Genomic DNA, 21,061 nt, shown 5'->3' with positions numbered 1-21,061 from the left:
CACTGGGAGAGTGTTTCCCTCTTTGACTCTTGTGGACGCTGGGGGAGTGTTTCCCTCTGACTCTTGTGGACGCTGGGGGAGTGATTCCTTCTGACTCTTGTGGATGCTGGGGGAGTGATTCCTTCTGACTCTTGTGGATGCTGGGGGAGAGTGATTCCCTCTTTGACTCTTGTGGACGCTGGGGGAGAGTGATTCCCTCTGACTCTTGTGGACGCTGGGGGAGAGTGATTCCCTCTTTGACTCTTGTGGACGCTGAGGGAGAGTGATTCCCTCTTTGACTCTTGTGGACGCTGGGGGAGAGTGATTTCCTCTTTGACTCTTGTGGACGCTGGGGGAGAGTGATTCCCTCTTTGACTCTTGTGGACGCTGGGGGAGAGTGATTCCCTCTTTGACTCTTGTGGACGCTGGGGGAGAGTGATTCCCTCTTTGACTCTTGTGGACGCTGGGGGAGAGTGATTCCCTCTTTGACTCTTGTGGACGCTGGGGGAGAGTGATTCCCTCTGACTCTTGTGGACACTGGGGGAGAGCGATTCCCTCTTTGACTCTTGTGGACACTGGGGGAGAGCGATTCCCTCTCTGACTCTTGTGGACACTGGAGGAGAGCGATTCCCTCTTTGACTCTTGTGGACACTGGGGGAGAGCGATTCCCTCTTTGACTCTTGTGGACACTGGGGGAGAGCGATTCCCTCTTTGACTCTTGTGGACACTGGGGGAAAGCGATTCCCTCTTTGACTCTTGTGGACACTGGGGGAAAGCGATTCCCTCTTTGACTCTTGTGGACACTGGGGGAAAGCGATTCCCTCTTTGACTCTTGTGGACACTGGGGGAGAGCGATTCCCTCTTTGACTCTTGTGGACACTGGGGGAGAGCGATTCCCTCTTTGACTCTTGTGGACACTGGGGGAGAGCGATTCCCTCTTTGATTCTTGTGGACACTGGGGGAGAGCGATTCCCTCTTTGATTCTTGTGGACACTGGGGGAGAGCGATTCCCTCTTTGATTCTTGTGGACACTGGGGGAGAGCGATTCCCTCTTTGATTCTTGTGGACACTGGGGGAGAGCGATTCCCTCTTTGATTCTTGTGGACACTGGGGGAGAGCGATTCCCTCTTTGATTCTTGTGGACACTGGGGGAGAGCGATTCCCTCTTTGATTCTTGTGGACACTGGGGGAGAGCGATTCCCTCTTTGATTAGATAGACTTTCAATATTGGGAATGAGACACATATCTTGTTTGAGTTTGGGAAAAAATGAAAACTTTTTATGTTGAAAGTTTGATATAGAAATTGGTTGGGTAGAAGAGAGAGGTTAATGATTCATTAAAACTGTAATCAAGGTAGAGATCCAAGAGTTGGATGGGATATAGACGATTATGATCTGTGTGTCTCCAGTAATCAGCACTAAAACATGGTAGTGAAAGGAACACTAAAGTCAAAATTAAACTTTCATGATTCAGATAGAGCACACCATTTTAAACAACTTTCTATTTCACTTCCATTATCAAAATGTGCACACTTTCTGAAGCACCAGCTCCTTCTGAGCATGTGCAAATATTCACAGTATATATGTATTGCCTTTAGTGGCCCTTTAAGTCTTCTAGCACAGTAACTATTAACACAGAAAGGCTGGACACACTGAAGTAGTGTAAGAGTAGTGACTGACAATCCTAGGGAAAATTTGTAACTCTAGATAATATAACAAAGTGACTTGCACATCTTAAAGGACAACTAAACAAAGTATAATATTATAATTAGTAAATGCATAATAAAAATACTTTATTTGTATAAACTGCGATGTGTATTCAACCTGACTCACACACAACAGATGTTTCCAGTAGGGAGCCCTTTTTTCCCTTCCACCCTTGGTTCTCATCCTTTCATCCTATATCATCTTCTTTTATCCTCTTCCATCGCACCCCCCCCCTATTTCTTCTTACTCTGCTTTCTATAAACTTCATAACCTTAACCTACTCTTAACGGCAAATACCTAAGACAACCGTATGATTATATATATCAAGACAGTGATGTTATTGAATGCCTTTTTCTTTTTTATCTCTTTTTGTTTTTGTTTAGTGTTTTTTCCTTCTCTCCTGCTATAATGTGTTTTGACTGCATGACTTGTAATACCGATATGTTTGTATGAACACTGAAAGGTATATTTTTTCTTGTTATGCTATAAACTTTGAAATAAAGAAAAAAAAAAACACTGTTAAAAAAAAAAAAAAACTTTATTTGAATCTCCAATGAGTAGTAGATTTCTTTATGACAAATTTTAAAGTTCTGTTTTCCCACTGCATCATGTGACAGGCAATCACAAAATGCATTTATGTATATTTTGTGACTCATGCACAGTAGGATCTGGTGCCTCAGAAAGTGTGCACATTAGAGAGGGCATCATATTATTGTTGTGTGTCCAATGAGACCCTCTAAATGTTCATAGTGTTGGAGGGTAAATCAATACAAATCTCTAGCCCTAATGAGACTTTTTGTTAACTATTACATTAGCAGGACTCTACAAACCCAGGGAGCCAGTGGCTTCTAAAATGTTATCCCTGACTCCTAACTTTTTGGGTTATACATTTCTATACAAATATTACTATCTGGCTCCTAAATTTGAAACCATTTTTTTTAGCCCTGCATTAATGGTCTGAAAGAAACTTGTCACTGTTGAACAGTGTACAGAATGATTTGTGGTTCTGGAGCACTATGGGAAGACAGGGTCATAACTCTAGATGCATGTAGAGGAGATGTGTTCTGTAGCATCTAGTATTGTGGTATATTTATTGTGGCACTGTGCTATTTACAGGGGCCTAACCGGTAAAATAATGTTTTTCTTTCTTTAATTATTTTCTTTTTTGTTGTTGCAACCTGCCTTTGAAGCGTACCCCCAACTGATACCAACGTGACCAGTTATCGGCCAGGAATACCGGGGGTATCGCCGCAAGCACTTATTATTTTTATGTGCTTATTTGTGCAGGTTTCAATGTGTGTGTTTTTGTAAATAATACTTATAGTGGTGGTATCCGCTCTTTTAAAATTAATTATTAAAGTTTATGAGCCGTTAGTGCACTCATGAACTCTTTGCTTCTGTCCCACGGCTATGTGTGGCGTTCGGCTCTTTTCTGAGGCGGATTTTTTTTTTTTGAAAGTGCAACACACTAAGTTCTGGATTTGCACAGATCTTAGTGTGTTTCACTGGTCCGAAGATGGAAAATCTCTTTGCAACTCTAGATTTTCAACTTTAATATGAAAACGTGAGATGCCTACATAGAGCGATTTCACCAAGAGTGACTGAACAGAGAGCTTTGTGACCCTGGTTTAGTGAAGAGTGTTTTTGCAGATTGGGGAGATGCTTCAGGTAAATTGAAGAGAAGATAAGGTGTTATGAAAGGGGATATATCCTAAACCTGTGTGGGGCAGAGTCCAGTCATATTCGGTATCAATGCCACTGATAAACTATGTGGCGCAGTATTGTGCAAGGTGATTGCACACTTGGGCAATGTTACAGATTGGAAACTATACTGAATTAGTGTGGATGAGAGGGGGCATTTTGGAGCTGTTTTACAGTGAGGCAAATACACTGTATCAGTAGGGCTGGGAGGGTGCGCTAGGGCAGTGTTACAGTGAGGTAAATACACTATCAGTGGGGCTGGCTGGGTGCTCTAGGGCAGTGTTACAGTGAGGTAAATACACTATCAGTGGGGCTGGCAGGGTGCTCTAGGGCAGTCTTACAGTGAAGTAAATACACTGTATCAGTGGGGCTGGCAGGGTGCGCTAGGGCAGTGTTACAGTGAGGTGAATACACTATCAGTGGGGCTGGCAGGGTGCTCTAGGGCAGTGTTACAGTGAGGTAAATACACTGTATCAGTGGGGCTGGCTGCTCTAGGGCAGTGTTACAGTGAGGTAGATACACTGTATCAGTGTGGCTGTCACGGTGCTCTAGGGCAGTGTTGCAGTGGGGTGAATACACTGTATCAGTGAGGTGAATACACTATCAGTGTGGCTGGCACGGTGCTCTAGGCCAGTGTTACAGTGAGGTAAATACACTGTATCAGTAGGGCTGGGAGGGTGCGCTAGGGCAGTGTTACAGTGAGGTAAATACACTATTAGTGGGGCTGGCTGGGTGCTCTAGGGCAGTGTTACAGTGAGGTAAATACACTATCAATGGGGCTGGCTGGGTGCTCTAGGGCAGTGTTACAGTGAGGTGAATACACTATCAGTGGGGCTGGCAGGGTGCTCTAGGGCAGTGTTACAGTGAGGTAAATACACTGTATCAGTGGGGCTGGCAGGGTGCGCTAGGTCAGTGTTACAGTGAGGTAAATACACTGTATCAGTGGGGCTGGCAGGGTGCGCTAGGTCAGTGTTACAGTGAGGTAAATACACTATCAGTGGGGCTGGCTGCTCTAGGGCAGTGTTACAGTGAGGTAGATACACTGTATCAGTGTGGCTGTCACGGTGCTCTAGGGCAGTGTTGCAGTGGGTGAATACACTGTATCAGTGTGGCTGGCAGTGTTACAGTGAGGTGAATACACTATCAGTGGGGCTGGCTGGGTGCTCTAGGGCAGTGTTACAGTGAGGTAAATACACTATCAGTGGGGCTGGCAGGGTGCTCTAGGGCAGTGTTACAGTCAGGTAAATACACTGTATCAGTGGGGCTGGCAGGGTGCTCTAGGGCAGTGTTACAGTGAGGTAAATACACTGTATCAGTGGGGCTGGCAGGGTGCGCTAGGGCAGTGTTACGTGGGGCTGGCTGGGTGCTCTAGGGCAGTGTTACAGTGAGGTAGATACACTGTATCAGTGTGGCTGTCATGGTGCTCTAGGGCAGTGTTGCAGTGAGGTGAATACACTGTATCAGTGTGGCTGGCACTGTGCTCTAGGCCAGTGTTACAGTGAGGTAACTACACTGTATTGTGTAGCTTGCAGGGAGCGCTAGGGCAGTGTTACAGTGAGGTGAATACACTATCAGTGGGGCTGGCAGGGTGCGCTTGGGCAGTGTTACAGTGAGGTGAAATCACTGTATCAGTGGGGCTGGCAGGGTGCGCTAGGGCAGTGTTACAGTGAGGTAAATACACTATTAGTGCGGCTGGGCAGGGTGCGCTAGGGCAGTGTTACAGTGAGGTAAATACACTATTAGTGCAGCTGGCAGCTTGCTCTAGGGCAGTGTTACAGTGAGGTAAATACACTGTATCGATGGGGCTGGCAGGGTGCGCTAGAGCAGTGTTAATGTTACGGACAAATAATGTATTAATGTGTCTGGGGGTTACTCTAGGGTACTGGTTTTCAAACCTGTCCTCAGGCCTCCCCAACAGGACAGGTTTTCTGGATTACCTTGTATGAGAGCAGGTAAAATAACCATGTTTAGTAATTAGCTGATTATTTCACCTGTGCTATAGTTTAGATCAGTGCTCGACAAACCCAGGAGCCTTGTCACCACTGGCTCCTAGAATTTTACCGCTGGCTCCTAACTTTTTTGGTTATTCTCCATATATCTATATACAAATCCAACTGTCTGGCTCCTAAAAATATGCCTGGCTCCTAATTTTTTAACATATTCGTCAAACACTGGTTTAGATATCCACAACATGTGGCCTGTTAGGGAGGCCTGAGGACAGGTTTGAAAATCACTGCTCTAGTGCATTGTTTCTCAACCGCGGTCCTCAAGTACCCCCAACATGCCAGGTGAAATAATCAGCTGATGGATGAGAGCAGGTTAGTAACCATGGTGATAGCCGATTACTTCACCTGTGCAATGGTTCAGCTATAAAGACAATCTGGCCTGTTAGAGGTACTTAAACACCGCGGTTAAGAAACACTGTTCTAGGGCAGTGTTACAGTGAGGGACATATGGTATCAGTGTAGTTGGGGCTTACTCTAGGGCAGTGTTACAGTGAGAGACATTTATAGTATCAATGTAGTTGGGGCTTACTCTAGGGCAGTGTTACAGTGAGGGACATATATGGTATCAGTGTAGTTGGGGCTTACTCTAGGGCAGTGTTACAGTGAGGGACATTTATAGCATCAGTGTAGTTGGGGCTTACTCTAGGGCAGTGTTACAGTGAGGGACATATATGGTATCAGTGTAGTTGGGGCTTACTCTAGGGCAGTGTTACAGTGAGGGTAGGGCAGTGTTACAGTGAGGGACATATGGTATCAGTGTAGTTGGGGCTTACTCTAGGGCAGTGTTACAGTGAGGGACATTTATAGTATCAGTGTAGTTGGGGCTTACTCTAGGGCAGTGTTACAGTGAGAGACATTTATAGTATCAATGTAGTTGGGGCTTACTCTAGGGCAGTGTTACAGTGAGGGACATATATGGTATCAGTGTAGTTGGGGCTTACTCTAGGGCAGTGTTACAGTGAGGGACATTTATAGCATCAGTGTAGTTGGGGCTTACTCTAGGGCAGTGTTACAGTGAGGGACATATATGGTATCAGTGTAGTTGGGGCTTACTCTAGGGCAGTGTTACAGTGAGGGTAGGGCAGTGTTACAGTGAGGGACATATGGTATCAGTGTAGTTGGGGCTTACTCTAGGGCAGTGTTACAGTGAGGGACATTTATAGTATCAGTGTAGTTGGGGCTTACTCTAGGGCAGTGTTACAGTGAGAGACATTTATAGTATCAATGTAGTTGGGGCTTACTCTAGGGCAGTGTTACAGTGAGGGACATATATGGTATCAGTGTAGTTGGGGCTTACTCTAGGGCAGTGTTACAGTGAGGGACATTTATAGCATCAGTGTAGTTGGGGCTTACTCTAGGGCAGTGTTACAGTGAGGGACATATATGGTATCAGTGTAGTTGGGGCTTACTCTAGGGCAGTGTTACAGTGAGGGGAGGGACATATATGGTATCAGTGTAGTTGGGGCTTACTCTAGGGCAGTGTTACAGTGAGGGGAGGGACATATATGGTATCAGTGTAGTTGGGGCTTACTCTAGGGCAGTGTTACAGTGAGGGACATTTATAGTATCAGTGTAGTTGGGGCTTACTCTAGGGCAGTGTTACAGTGAGAGACATTTATAGTATCAATGTAGTTGGGGCTTACTCTAGGGCAGTGTTACAGTGAGGGACATATATGGTATCAGTGTAGTTGGGGCTTACTCTAGGGCAGTGTTACAGTGAGGGACATTTATAGCATCAGTGTAGTTGGGGCTTACTCTAGGGCAGTGTTACAGTGAGGGACATATATGGTATCAGTGTAGTTGGGGCTTACTCTAGGGCAGTGTTACAGTGAGGGGAGGGACATATATGGTATCAGTGTAGTTGGGGCTTACTCTAGGGCAGTGTTACAGTGAGGGGAGGGACATATATGGTATCAGTGTAGTTGGGGCTTACTCTAGGGCAGTTTTACAGTGAGGGGAGGGACATATATGGTATCAGTGTAGTTGGGGCTTACTCTAGGGCAGTGTTACAGTGAGGGATATATATGGTATCAGTGTAGTTGGGGCTTACTCTAGGGCAGTGTTACAGTGAGGGACATATATGGTATCAGTGTAGCTGGGGCTTACTCTAGGGCAGTGTTACAGTGAGGGACATATATGGTATCAGTGTAGCTGGGGCTTACTCTAGGGCAGTGTTACAGTGAGGGACATATATGGTATCAGTGTAGTTGGGGCTTACTCTAGGGCAGTGTTACAGTGAGGGATATATATGGTATCAGTGTAGTTGGGGCTTACTCTAGGGCAGTGTTACAGTGAGGGATATATATGGTATCAGTGTAGTTGGGGCTTACTCTAGGGCAGTGTTACAGTGAGGGACATATATGGTATCAGTGTAGCTGGGGCTTACTCTAGGGCAGTGTTACAGTGAGGTACATATATGGTATCAGTGTAGTTGGGGCGCATATATGGTATCAGTGTAGTTGGGGCTTACTCTATGGCAGTGTTACTGTGAGGGACATATAATGAATGTATCAGTGGGGCAGCGGGTTACACTAGGGCAGTTTCACAGTGGGGGGAATGCAGTATACTGAATCAGTTTGGCTGTGGGGTATCTGCAGCAGTGCTGTGGTGAGGAAGATGCTTTAGAGTAGACGAGTCTTCCACAGAATGTTTCATGTCTTCCTCTCAATGTGGTTGACATAGATAAAAAGAAATAGTATGTTTCTTAGAAGAAAAGAAAAAAAGCACTAGGCACATGTTCAGAGAGGCACAGGTGCCAGTAGCCAGATGTTTATCTTGTTTTGCCACAAAAAAAATGTATATTATGTAGTTCTGCACACAGAGCTAAAGTCTGTTTCTTGATTAGTTGGGCCATACCTGTAGACAAACAAAAGACACATACAGAGGAAAATGCATGCATATCATATGAGTAGATTATCTTGCAAAGGTTCCACTCCTGAGCTACTTAAAATAAGCTTAATTCAGATGGTTTAAATGCCAGTGCTGTTCTCTGCTTCTAACCCAAAATACATAATAGAATGTTTTATGCAGAAAACAAAGGGTTGGCGGTTCACCTGTGTAATATGTTTACCCTACAGTACTAAGCTTTAAATTGTAATTTTATCAGTGTTCTTGTTAGTATAAAATGTAACGTGTGCACAACTGCAAGCGTTAAACATAATACAAGGGACCTTCTCCCCATTTCTTTTGGATAATCATTATGTATCTTGAGTTTCGTTCGGAGATCTGTAGTATAAATAGTGAGTAATATATTGGTCCTGGGGAAAAAAGCATCTGCCGCTTGGTGAACAAACATCCACAGTCTTCATAGATTAGTGACCAAAAAGGTTTCTAAAGAACGAGTGATTGTTGAAACAGTGCAGTATTGTCCTCCATCTAACATTGTTCCCACACATACATACATATCTATATATTATCTATCTATCATCTATCTATCTATCCTGGCTGCTACAACAGTTTATCTCCTTATCCTTCTGATTCTGTCCCTTTTGCTTACTCTTTCTCATCCCTCCCTAAGCTAGATTTCTTTGTCTGCTTCCCCTTACCCCAGCTGACACGGAGTCCTCAGACTCCCCCATCTCATGCTCCTCCTCCCCCCTCAGTTTCAGCCCCTCCTCTCCCCCTCTTTATTCTGTCCCTCCCTCTTTCTCTCTCAGCTGCTCATAAATCATTCATATGCCTTGGCTGCCTTCCAGGCTCACTGTTAGCCCTTTAAATGGTTCTCTGGTGTCACGCTGTCATCTGGTAGAGCCTTAACACACTCAGTGCTGGAATGAACAGCCCTGTTCATTCTCTAACAGAATGAAAAGGTAGCAATAAAACCTAGACAGACACGGCACAGACTAACAGAACAGATATTGTAAGTCTGTCTTTCCTTTGCATGTTGACAGTGGCACATAAAGCTGGAGCTTGGTCTCTCACTGCAGTTACACAGACAGAAGAGAGCTATACGTTTGTCCCTCCTGCTGGGTGACATGGGTATGCAGGTGCTGTCTGTCCCTCCTTCTTGATGACATGGGTATGCAGGAACTGTAAGCCCTTCCCTTCTACTGCTCAGTAGCGCAGATATGCAGAAGCTTTAACTCCGTCCCCCTCCCTGCTTGGTGACATGAAAATGCAGGTGCTATAAGCCTTCTTCTGCTGGGGTGACGCAGGTGTTATAAGTCTGTCCCTCCTACTGCTGGGTGACATGGGTATGCAGGTGCTATAAGCCTGTCTCTCCTGCTGCTGGGTGACATGGGTATGCAGGTGCTATAAGCCTGTCCCTCCTGCTGCTGGGTGACATGGGTATGCAGGGGCTATAAGCCTGTCCCTCCTGCTGCTGGGTGACATGGGTATGCAGGGGCTATAAGCCTGTCCCTCCTGCTGCTGGGTGACATGGGTATGCAGGGGCTATAAGCCTGTCTCTCCTGCTGCTGGGTGACATGGGTATACAGGTGCTATAAGCCTGTCCCTCCTGCTGCTGGGTGACATGGGTATGCAGGTGCTATAAGCCTGTCCCTCCTGCTGCTGGGTGACATGGGTATGCAGGTGCTATAAGCCTGTCCCTCCTGCTGCTGGGTGACATGGGTATGCAGGTGCTATAAGCCTGTCCCTCCTGCTGCTGGGTGACATGGGTATGCAGGGGCTATAAGTCTGTCCCTCCTACTGCTGGGTGACATGGGTATGCAGGTGCTATAAGCCTGTCCCTCCTACTGCTGGGTGACATGGGTATGCAGGTGCTATAAGCCTGTCCCTCCTGCTGCTGGGTGACATGGGTATGCAGGTGCTATAAGCCTGTCTCTCCTACTGCTGGGTGACATGGGTATGCAGGTGATATAAGCCTGTCCCTCCTGCTGCTGGGTGACATGGGTATGCAGGGGCTATAAGTCTGTCCCTCCTACTGCTGGGTGATATGGGTATGCAGGTGCTATAAGCCTGTCTCTTCTGCTGCTGGGTGATATGGGTATGCAGGTGCTATAAGTCTGTCCCTCCTACTGCTGGGTGATATGGGTATGCAGGTGCTATAAGCCTGTCCCTCCTGCTGCTGGGTGACATGGGTATGCAGGTGCTATAAGTCTGTCCCTCCTGCTGCTGGGTGACATGGGTATGCAAGGGCTATAAGTCTGTCCCTCCTACTGCTGGGTGATATGGGTATGCAGGTGCTATAAACCTGTCCCTCCTGCTGCTGGGTGATATGGGTATGCAGGTGCTATAAGCCTGTCTCTCCTGCTGCTGGGTGACATGGGTATGCAGGTGCTATAAGTCTGTCCCTCCTGCTGCTGGGTGACATGGGTATGCAGGGGCTATAAGTCTGTCCCTCCTACTGCTGGGTGATATGGGTATGCAGGTGCTATAAGCCTGTCCCTCCTGCTGCTGGGTGATATGGGTGTGCAGGTGCTATAAGCCTGTCCCTTCTGCTGGGTGATATGGGTATGCAGGTGCTATAAGTCTGTCCCTCCTACTGCTGGGTGATATGGGTATGCAGGTGCTATAAGCCTGTCCCTCCTGCTGCTGGGTGATATGGGTATGCAGGTGCTATAAGCCTGTCTCTCCTGCTGCTGGGTGACATGGGTATGCAGGTGCTATAAGTCTGTCCCTCCTGCTGCTGGGTGACATGGGTATGCAGGGGCTATAAGTCTGTCCCTCCTACTGCTGGGTGATATGGGTATGCAGGTGCTATAAACCTGTCCCTCCTGCTGCTGGGTGATATGGGTATGCAGGTGCTATAAGCCTGTCTCTCCTGCTGCTGGGTGACATGGGTATGCAGGTGCTATAAGTCTGTCCCTCCTGCTGCTGGGTGACATGGGTATGCAGGGGCTATAAGTCTGTCCCTCCTACTGCTGGGTGATATGGGTATGCAGGTGCTATAAACCTGTCCCTCCTGCTGCTGGGTGATATGGGTATGCAGGTGCTATAAGCCTGTCTCTCCTGCTGCTGGGTGACATGGGTGTGCAGGTGCTATAAGCCTGTCCCTTCTGCTGGGTGACATGGGTATGCAGGTGCTATAAGTCTGTCCCTCCTGCTGCTGGGTGACATGGGTATGCAGGTTCAATAAGCCTGTCTCTTCTGCTGCTGGGTGACATGGGTATGCAGGGGCTATAAGTCTGTCCCTCCTGCTGCTGGGTGACATGGGTATGCAGGTGCTATAAGCCTGTCCCTCCTGCTGCTGGGTGACATGGGTATGCAGGTGCTATAAGCCTGTCTCTCCTGCTGCTGGGTGACATGGGTATGCAGGTGCTATAAGCCTGTCTCTCCTGCTGCTGGGTGATATGGGTATGCAGGTGCTATAAGTCTGTCCCTCCTACTGCTGGGTGACATGGGTATGCAGGTGCTATAAGCCTGTCTCTCCTGCTGCTGGGTGATATGGGTATGCAGGTGCTATAAGCCTGTCCCTCCTGCTGCTGGGTGACATGGGTGTGCAGGTGCTATAAGCCTGTCTCTCCTGCTGCTGGGTGACATGGGTATGCAGGTGCTATAAGCCTGTCCCTCCTGCTGCTGGGTGACATGGGTATGCAGGGGCTATAAGTCTGTCCCTCCTGCTGCTGGGTGACATGGGTATGCAGGTGCTATAAGCCTGTCCCTCCTGCTGCTGGGTGACATGGGTATGCAGGTGCTATAAGCCTGTCCCTCCTGCTGCTGGGTGACATGGGTATGCAGGGGCTATAAGCCTGTCTCTCCTGCTGCTGGGTGATATGGGTGTGCAGGTGCTATAAGCCTGTCCCTTCTGCTGGGTGACATGGGTATGCAGGTGCTATAAGCCTGTCTCTCCTGCTGCTGGGTGACATGGGTATTCAAGGGCTATAAGCCTGCCCCTCCTGCTGCTGACTGACATGGGTATGCAGGTGCAATAAGCCTGCCTGTCCTGCTGCTGGGTGACATGTGTATGCAGGGGCAATAAATCTGTCCCTCCTGCTGCTGGGTGACATGGGTATGCAGGGGCAATAAATCTGTCCCTCCTGCTGCTGGGTGACATGGGTATGCAGGTGCTATAAGCCTGTCCCTCCTGCTGCTGGGTGACATGGGTATGCAGGTGCTATACGCCTGTCTCTTTTGCTGCTGGGTGACATGGGTATGCAGGTGCTATAAGCCTGTCTCTCCTGCTGCTGGGTGACATGGGTATGCAGGTGCTATAAGCCTGTCCCTCCTGCTGCTGGGTGACATGGGTGTGCAGGGGCTATAAGCCTGTCCCTCCTGCTGCTGGGTGACATGGGTGTGCAGGGGCTATAAGCCTGTCCCTCCTGCTGCTGGGTGACATGGGTATGCAGGTGCTATAAGCCTGTCTCTCCTGCTGCTGGGTGACATGGGTGTGCAGGTGCTATAAGCCTGTCTCTCCTGCTGCTGGGTGACATGGGTATGCAGGTGTTATAAGTCTGTCCCTCCTGCTGCTGGGTGACATGGGTATGCAGGTGCAATAAGCCTGTCCCTCCTGCTGCTGGGTGACATGGGTATGCAGGTGCTATAAGCCTGTCTCTCCTGCTGCTGGGTTACATGGGTATGCAGGTGCTATAAGTCTGTCCCTCCTGCTGCTGGGTGACATGGGTATGTAGGTGCTATAAGCCTGTCCCTCCTGCTGCTGGGTGATATGGGTGTGCAGGTGATATAAGTCTGTCCCTCCTGCTGCTAGGTGACATGGGTATGTAGGTGCTATAAGCCTGTCTCTCCTGCTGCTGGGTGACATGGGTATGCAGGTGCTATAAGCCTGTCCCTCCTGCTGCTGGGTGACATGGGTATGTAGGTGCTATAAGCCTGTCTCTCCTGCTGCTGGGTGACATGGGTATGCAGGTGCTATAAGTCTGTCCCTCCTGCTGCTGGGTGACATGGGTATGCAGGTGCTATAAGTCTGTCCCTCCTGCTGCTGGGTGACATGGGTATGCAGGTGCTATAAGCCTGTCCCTCCTGCTGCTGGGTGACATGGGTATGCAGGTGCTATAAGCCTGTCTCTCCTGTTGTTGGGTGACATGGGTATGCAGGTGCTATAAGCCTGTCTCTCCTGCTGCTGGGTGACATGGGTATGCAGGTGCTATACGCCTGTCTCTTCTGCTGCTGGGTGACATGGGTATGCAGGTGCTATAAGCCTGTCTCTCCTGCTGCTGGGTGACATGGGTATGCAGATGCAATAAGCCTGCCTCTCCTGCTGCTGGGTGATATGGGTATGCAGGTGCTATAAGCCTGTATCTCCTGCTGCTGGGTGATATGGGTGTGCAGGTGATATAAGTCTGTCCCTCCTGCTGCTGGGTGACATGGGTATGCAGGTGCTATAAGCCTGTCTCTCCTGCTGCTGGGTGACATGGGTATACAGGTGCTATAAGCCTGTCCCTCCTGCTGCTGGGTGATATGGGTATGCATATGCTATAAGCCTGTCTCTCCTGCTGCTGGGTGACATGGGTATACAGGTGCTATAAGCCTGTCCCTCCTGCTGCTGGGTGACATGGGTATGCATATGCTATAAGCCTGTCTCTCCTGCTGCTGGGTGACATGGGTATACAGGTGCTATAAGCCTGTCCCTCCTGCTGCTGGGTGACATGGGTATACAGGTGCTATAAGCCTGTCCCTCCTGCTGCTGGGTGACATGGGTATACAGGTGCTATAAGCCTGTCCCTCCTGCTGCTGGGTGACATGGGTATACAGGTGCTATAAGCCTGTCTCTTTTGCTGTGCACTTCTACATATCTCTTCTTCATAGTGCAGGGTCACAGAGACTGAAGTAATCTATAATTCTGTTCTTTGCACTGCAGAATGACATAGAATAATACTGTAAGCTCCCACATCGACAAGAGACCCGTCTGCATCTCCCCTCTGTATGGTAAATACACACACCATCAGCAGCTAGGTGTTATTCCTTCCTCTACAATTCACATATACAGGAGATAATGTAGAGTTTTATTGAGAGAAACAGACAATAGGAATCTGCACCATCCTCATGAATGAAGAAACATTCAGAGGTTTTTACTCCATGTGGAACTCCATGTGCTTTGGCGCCGTAGTAATTTACCTAGCAACAGTGCTGTCTTCCTTGGTAGCACCCAGGGGAGGAGGGTACTGTCTATTAAACGATAAACACCCATTCACACCTGCCTCCAGCCTCCAGAGAACAAGCTTACATCATTACAAGGAGTAAGTTACTCTAGGTTGCATCACAAGAAGAGGGGCACACATGTACTGATTGCTGTGTGTCAGGGTGGATTAAATAAATGATTTAACCCTTTGGCTGCTAAGCCATTTCCCACCTGGGTGCTAAGCTGGATTTTAGATTTTTTTTTTTTATACTTTTTAAAAATATATATATATATTTTCCAGATCCCCAATACTTATACCATTGGAAAGGTTAGGTGATTACCTTTCCAACAGTGGGTCTTGGGGGTCTGTAGCTGCTTAGATGCCTGATATACAGGCTTCTAAGCAGCATGCTCCGATTTCCCTATATTGTCTATTGTTAATTTTAAATAAAGTTGCGCGGTGACGTCATTGCACGAATCGTGAAGCCCCGGCGATGTCTCTCACTATTTAGGCCAGATCTCCGGGGTGGGAACCCCTAGATTGCTCTCAAGGTGGGTGAGTGCTAACGACGACTCTGAGCCGTCGTCAGGACCTGACTGGGACAATTTGTGACGGCTCAGAGCCGTCGTTAGCACTCAAAGGGTTAAAAAAAAAAATCTTAATTATTTTTTTTATATATTTTTTATTTAAAGGGACACTGAACACAAATTTTTTCTTTTGTAATTCAGATAGAGCATGCAATTTTAAGGAACTTTCTAATTTACTCCTAGAAAGATAGTTTCTATTTAAGATAAAGTATAATCTAAAGGTTATTCATTACTATTTTGGACAATTTTTCTATCTTTAAGATATTATCACATATTGGTTTTGTAGTTCTCAAAACTGTGAATTTGTGTCTGCAGAAATAACATGCCCTTTCTTTACAGCAAGAATGTTATAAAATAAACATACATAGTTGAGAAATAGACCTTAAAGGGACATAATCATAAAATAAAAATTTGGGGTTTTAGATAGAGCATACAAACTTCTGATTTTTCTCCTTACAATAAAGCACAGGTGAAAGTTGATCAAATATGAATGATTAACCTATGAAACTGGAGATAATTCCCCTCCCAATAATTTCATTAATGTCAATGAACTATCCATGCGTATCTAATGATATAGAACCAAATCAGTCATGGTCTAATATAACTGGAAAACTAATTTGAAAAGTTATTATTGCAAAAAGGAAACCATGATTTAAATCGGTCTTACTGGCTAATGATTTAAATCCTGCTGTGTGTATATTGTTGCAACAGAGCCAATTACATAATAGAAGTAAATTGGAAAGTTGCATGCCCTATCTGTATCATGAACGTTTAATTTTGACTATTGCAATGTTCTCCACAGAAAAGTTTGCTAAACGGGTGGATTTATGAGGTAATAATATTGCAGTTATTTATAAATTTTACTTAAAGGGACATAACACCCAAATGTTGAAGCACTTGGAAGTGGTGCAGCATAGCTGTAAAAAGCTACCTAGAAAATATCACTTGAATATCTATTTGTAAAAAAGGAAGATATTTACCTTAAAGAGATACTAGTCCCAAGACTTGCAAGGGAGTGTGCATCTGGCATGTGCAGGCACAATCGTGTTATTTCCCTATTCAGTTTAAGGAAGTTAACTATGAAATCTCATGAGATCACAGCATAGCATAACCTCAAAGCACTGCTGATTGGCTATTTTATTTCAACTTGCAGCCGGACAGTAGCTGAAGTATAATTGTTACCAGAGCACTTACTCTTGTAAGCTGAAGAAATTTTGAGGTAAAATATCTTCCTTTTTTACATAAAGAGGCTCAGGTGATATTTCCTTGTCAGCTTTTTACAAATATGCTTAATAACTTACAATTGATTATCAATGTATTGTTAAAGTTATGCTTTGTGAAAAAAGTAATTTTTTTTTATTACTACTCCCAGAGGGACCACATATCCAGCACTCTAACCCTGCAACTTTCTATGGAGTGATTGGCTGAAAAGTACAAGAATTATATATATATATATATATATATATATATATATATATATATATGTCAATGGACAGCAAAACAATGTCAACTTTTGCTATTAATGAGTTTTAAATACTTTAAAAACACATTTGTTTTGTCCACAGATATTTTGAAATGGAGAGCTTAATTTCTTATATATACAAAAAATGTATTCATATATCTTTATGTAAAGTCTAATGAATGCCTGTTTTCCAATTCTCTGTATAAGCAGAAAAGGTAAAATGCATCTGAAGATGCGAATTACCTGGCACCGGCACATAACAGCACAAAGTGAATTTATGATATTTGTAGAGAGATGCATCACCGCAGTGGGAAATATTTGAGAAACTTTGGCGATGCTGCACGTGTATGAAAATGTAACATTTGTATATCATTTGTACAGTATTGCCAGATTACGCACGGTTGTCCAAATTCAATTAAAAGGGGTGCAGAAAATGATATAAAACATAGGCAGGTTAAGAAAATGTGGTCTGTAAAGTAGGGTTTGTGTTACCTCTGTGAATATTAAAATCAGTTCCCTTGTTTAGTTAAAGGGAAATGAAACCCATTTTTTTTTCTTGATTCAGATAAATCATACAATTTAAAAAAAAAAACAACTTTAGAAATGTACTTCTATTTTCTAATGTGCTTAGTTCTCTCAGTACTCTTTGTTGAAATGCATACCTAGGTAGGCTCAGGGGCTGAGAACTACATGCTGATTGACGGCTTCACATATATGCCTATTTTCATTGGCCTACTGATGTGTTTAGCTAGCTCCCAGTAGTGCATTGCTGCTCCCTGAATAAGCGATACTAAGAGAATGAAGTAAATTGGAAAGTTGTTTAAAATTGCATGCTCTATTTGAATCATAAAAATAAAAAAAAATCTTTTTCTTTCATGATTCAGATAGAGCATGCAATTTTAAGCAACTTTCTAATCTACTCCTATTAGCAATTTTTTTTTCGTTCTCTTGGTATCTTTATTTGGAAAATCCGGAAGGTAAGCTTAGCTGGCCCATTTTTGGTTCAGCACCAGGGTAACGCTTGCTGATTGGTGGCTACATTGAGAGAACAAAGACAAATCGATAATACGAGTAAATTAGAAAGTTGATTAAAATTGCCTGCTCTATCTGAATCATGAAAGAAAACATCTGGGTTTCATATCCCTTTAAGCACAGTAAAATGTAGATAGTAAATTCACTATATATTTTGTTTGCTTTAACAGTGTGGAGACTTGTTGGCAGCAGAACATTTGTGGCCTAGTTTTCAATGAGGTGCTAAAGTTTGGAAACTAGGCCTGTGTTTTTCTGATTGGGGCAGTGATGGAAGACACGGGCCAATGAATGTGATGGGATCAAGTGAATTTGGGGCGCGTCCTGGGAGGAGCTGGGTCTGTTGCTAAAGCCAGGTCATGTGCCCTGGTGCAGAAAACAGCGGGTAGGAAAGTGGGCAGACATTCCAACCCGTGACCATCCTGGATATAGAGATATATGGAGAATAACGAAAGAAAGTTAGGAGCCAGGGGTAACATTTTAAGTAAACTCCTTCATGTAAAAAAAAAGGGAAATAAAACACAAACATTTTCTGTTGTGATACCAGATAGAGCATACAATTTTAAACAACTTTGCAATTTACTTATATTATCTATTTTGCCTTGTTCTCTTGGTAGCATTTGTTGAAAAGCAAACCTTGGTAAACTCAGGAGTTTGGAACTAGCTGCTTGATTGGTGGCTGGCTGCACATAGCTGCTTATCGTTGGCTTAACAATGTGTTCAGCTAACTCCCAGTTGTGCATTGCTGCTCTTTCAATAAAGAATACAAATAGAATGAAGCAAAATTGATAATGGAAGTAATCTGGAAAGTTGTTTTAAATTGTAGGATCTATCTGAATCATGAAATAAGACTTTTGGGTTTAATATCCCTTTAAAGGAACATAAAAGTAAATTGTATGTACTGTAGTTTGCAATAAAACACTGAAACAACAAAAAGCTACAGACATTTTTTAATGCACTCAGTATAGATCTAAGATGTGTGTTAAAATAATATGCCACAACCTTATAAACTTCACAAACTATTGCATTTTTGTACCTTTTGAAAGGGATATTAAACACTTTTTTCCCCATATATTAATTACTCAATTGCATACAAAATAAATTCTTTAAAGTCATTTAAGGGACAGGAAACCCCAACAATTTCCTTCATAATTCAGATACAGCATACAATTTTAAACAACTTTCAAATTTACTTTTTTTTTTTTAAATCAAATATGCTTCATTCTCTTATTATCCTTTGCTGAAGAAACATCATTGAACTACTGGCAGTTAGCTGAACACATCTTATTAGCCAATCACAAGAGACAAATGTGTACAGGCACCAATCAGCAACTAGCTCCCACTAGTGTAGAATATGTGTATTCGTTTTCAACAAGGGATACCAAGAGAACAAAGCTCATTTGAAAATAGAAGTGATTTTAAAAGTGTCTTAAAATGACATGCTCTATCTGTATCATGCAAGCTTAATTTTTACTTTCCTATCCCTTTAACTCTGAATTAATTTTTTTATTTTTTGCAGTGAAGGGACATACCCCTTTAACAGTCTTGAGTATTTTTAATCTTATTTTCCTCTTGCCAATTAGAGAAAGATATTAATAAAGTGATCTTAAAATTGAGTAATCCATTTTCAGCACGGAGGAAGCTCAGAACACACTCCAGTCTGCCCAATTGTTTGTTATTTAAAGGGCCAGTAAAGTAAAAAGCAAACTTTAATTATTTAGATAGAGCATGCAATTGTAAAGGGGCAGTCAACACCAGCATTTTTGTTGTTTAAAAAGAAAGATAATTCCTTTATTACCAGTTCCCCAGTTTTGCATAACCAACACTGTTATAGAAATACACTTTTTACCTTTGTGATTACCTTGTATCTATGCTTCTGTAAACTGCCCCTTTATTTCAGTTCTTTTAACAGACTTGCATTTTAGCCAATCAGTGCTCACTCCATGGTAACTTCACGTGCATGAGCTCAATGTTATCTATATGAAACACATGAACTAATGCCCTCTAGTGGTCAAACTGCTTTCAGATTAGAAGCAGCCTTCAAGGTCTAAGAAAGTAGCATATGAATCTCCTAGGTTTAGCTTTCAACTAAGAATACCAAGAGAACAAAGCAAAATTGGTGATAAAAGTAAATTGGAAAGTTGTTTAAAATTACATCCTCTATTTAAATCATGAACGTTTTTTTGGGGACTTGACTGTCCCTTTAAACAACTTTGCAATTTACTTATATTATCAAATTTACTTTGTTGTATTGGAATCCTTTGTTTGCGAGCATACAAAGGTGGGCTCAGGAGAAGCAGTATAATGTAGCTTGTGCTTGGTGGTTGCACATATATGCCTCTTGTCGTTGGCTCACCAGATCTGTTCAGCTACCTCCCAGTAGTGCATTGCTGCGCTTTAGCCTACTCTTCAACGAAGGATAGTAGGAAAACAATGCCAATTTTTCTTATATATAAGTACATTAGAGCATTTCATTTTAAACCACTTTCAATCTCAATAAAAGCTTACTGTCCCTTTTTAAAGGGACATGAAACCCAATATTTTTCTTTCATGATTCAAATAGAGCATATTTTCCAATTTACTTCTATTATCAATTTTGTTTTATTATCTGCGTATCCTTTATTGAATGAGTAGCAAGGCATTACTTGAATCTAGTTGACCACAATTGTTAAGCCAATGACAAGAGGCATATAGGTGCAGCCTCCAATAAGCAGCTAGCTCCTGAGCCTACCTAGGTATGTTTTTAACAAAGGATGCAAAGAGAATTAAGCAAATTAAATAATAAAAGTCAATTTGAAAGTTGTTTCAAATTGTATAGTCTATCCGAATCATGAAAGAAATGTTTTGCTGTATACTATACTTGCATAAAAAGCTTTATGTCCCTTTAATCACATGGTCATTTCTAAGTAACATCACAGACTACTCTAGCAAGGGTACATTTCAGCCCTTAGTCCTGCAGGAAACATAGTGCCGAGGGCTTCCTCCTGACTCTAGACAGATGATCCTCACAAAGTGTTCCTTGTACAATTAGCAAACACAGTAACTAGGCAGCTCGTAAAAGCTCCCTGGAAAAGTAGGACAGGTCAGTTTATGTCCATCCTCATGGAAAAAGCAGTGCCACCTGGTCAAGCAGATGCCTCTCCCTCTTAGCCCGTAAAAGATAAAACAAGCAGTGGGAGTCCTGGAGATGAGCTGCTTCCTGAATGCTGCCCACTGATGTGCAAAAACTCTACTCATTAAAGGGGCAGGCTCCTTGATTTTATATTATTGTTTAAAGAGATATATAGCACCTTTTTACTACCTATTCCCCAGCTTTGCATAACCAACATTGTTTTTATTAATATACTTTTGCCTGCAGGCCGCCTCTTATCTCAGTGCGTTTTCACAGTTTTCCACAGTTAGACAGAGCTAGTTCATGTGTTCCATATAGATAACATTGTGCTCAATCCCGTGGAGAATGATAATGGTTATGCAAGAACCACTGATCGGCTAAATGCAAGAAGCAATGTAAAAAGCTCTGAGATAAGGGGCAGTCTACAGTGGCTTAAAAGGTAAAAAGTGTATTAATATAACAATATTGGTTATACAAAATTGGGGAATGGGTAATAAAGGG

The 21,061-nt window shown here is 44.0% G+C and overlaps 1 protein-coding gene across 6 annotated transcripts in view; it reads left to right on the top strand.

Annotated features, from left to right (window-relative positions):
- KDM6B (lysine demethylase 6B) overlaps nucleotides 1-21,061 on the top strand; it is a 459,620-nt gene that overhangs the window by 355,337 nt on the left and 83,222 nt on the right. The window contains exon 1 of one of the 6 annotated variants that reach the window (XM_053718308.1): nucleotides 14,162-14,176. The exons of the other annotated variants lie outside the window; for them this stretch is intronic. The gene's annotated coding sequence lies outside the window, so the exon portion shown is untranslated. Of the gene's footprint in view, nucleotides 1-14,161; nucleotides 14,177-21,061 lie in introns of those variants that run through there. 6 annotated transcript variants of the gene reach the window in all.

Source organism: Bombina bombina, chromosome 6 (genome assembly GCF_027579735.1).
Source record: "Bombina bombina isolate aBomBom1 chromosome 6, aBomBom1.pri, whole genome shotgun sequence".
Classification (NCBI taxonomy): Eukaryota; Metazoa; Chordata; class Amphibia; order Anura; family Bombinatoridae; genus Bombina; species Bombina bombina.
The sequence above is the reverse complement of the archived record's forward strand: the minus strand, read 5'-3'. Positions and strand labels throughout refer to the sequence as shown.